The sequence below is a fragment of the Phaethon lepturus genome, unplaced genomic scaffold, assembly GCF_000687285.1.
Source record: "Phaethon lepturus isolate BGI_N335 unplaced genomic scaffold, ASM68728v1 scaffold6720, whole genome shotgun sequence".
NCBI classification, from domain to species: domain Eukaryota; kingdom Metazoa; phylum Chordata; class Aves; order Phaethontiformes; family Phaethontidae; genus Phaethon; species Phaethon lepturus.
Genome location: NW_010509752.1, coordinates 28,701 through 30,307, shown reverse-complemented (window position 1 = coordinate 30,307; position 1,607 = coordinate 28,701). Strand labels below are relative to the sequence as shown.

Below are 1,607 nucleotides of genomic sequence, written 5' to 3'. Positions count from 1 at the left end.
CCTGCTTACTGACAAGCTGAAGTTTGCAAATGATACTTGCAGTCTTGCGATCATATTTTAATTTAATTATTTCACCTTGCATAAGTCAATCTTCTCTCTTATCGTTCAGCTGAAGCTGTGGAGTTTTATAACTTCATCTCTAGAAGAGTTACCTTGAATTGTAGAAATTCAACTGGATTTTTGAAAGTGTAAGCATTAAGTGTCATTTGCAATAAACAGGTTGTTAAAATAAAATGTAAGCTACCATCTGTATGGTGTATGTAAGGTGTATATATATCTATATGGTGTGTACATATATAACAGGATGTAACCTCAGCAGTTCTTGTGATCTAAGACAGTTTTGAGGAGTACTGCTGCTGGGAGACCAGGAGCTTTCTGCGGGGAAGGTACTTCCAAAGTAGAAGCAGTAACTGCTTATGTTGTTCACTGGCATTTTGATTTCTGACCTTGGAGAACATTAATCCAGAGTGCTACATACATTAGCAAAAGCAGAGGATCCTTTTGCACATTTTGTCTCTCTTCTTACTTTTGGCTTTTCATGTGCTCCAGCACTGTCTTTCTTGAGCTTAACATTGGTAGCACAGCAGGTGTAGTATTGAAGAAAGGAAGATCAGACGTAACACAACTTCCAGTTTCCCCTTATGATATGGGGAGGAGTTCTAAGTGCACCCATTCAGGAATGCAAGTACATAGTCTTTGTAATTTAAGGTTTGTAACAGCTGCATGGAAACTGTTTACAGTGCATTTCTACTTTAAAAAAAATAGTATCTATTTTGTCTTTGGTTTCTATTAATGAAGTGTAATAATTTGTCCATAAAATTGGGAAATCTCAGTCATTAGTTTCAGTATGTTTTGACAACCATGCATATATAACTTTTGAAAATAGTGAAAGTTCCTTATGTCTCTGTCTGCTACACGTTGGCTTCCAGGAGGATTAAAGTGCTTATTCCTGTAAAAATATGTACTTAGAAATTAGTTGGCAGTTTTCCTACTTTTTACTGTTATGCAATTACAGCATTTAGACTTTCTAAAATAAAAAGTACCTGTTTCAAATAATTTTTCTGTTTGTTTTCACAATCAGCCTTTTGAAGGAATACTAGGGAGGGTCAAGTTGAATATTTCAGTTTGAACTTTTTCCCTGAAAAGCAAAAGAAAGAATAATTAAAATAGCTTGAGTTAGGGAGTTCCTCTGTTAAGTAGCAGCTTTGCTCCATTAAGCAAGAAGATCTATGAAGCAACTACAAATGACTAGAGTTGTGGGAAGGTATCTTATTGTGATGAGAGAAATAAAGAATATATAGGTAAACATTACTACCTTTCTCTCCACTAATGCTGGCTATGAGTGGGACCCTACCTAGTGTACTAGTGACCTGTGAAATCACAGTTCTAACACACAGAGAACTTTAAAGATGGAAAGTTCCCAGTTGTAATGATCCTTGCATGGCAGACTTTAGAAGTTTATCTTGAAGAGCATTACTTTTAGAGTATTACTGTATTTAAATATGACTTGCCAACATGGGCACTGTGCCAATGGATTTGCTGGGTTTATTTGACTCAAGGAGCTAGTTTAAGTTTGTCGGTAACAGTTGATGATTTTGTCAGCAGGA

General features: G+C 35.9%; 1 protein-coding gene across 1 annotated transcript in view; it reads left to right on the top strand.

The window, feature by feature from the left end:
• Window positions 1-1,607, top strand: part of KIAA1377 (KIAA1377 ortholog) — a gene marked incomplete at its 3' end in the record, with an annotated part of 41,037 nt that overhangs the window by 11,276 nt on the left and 28,154 nt on the right.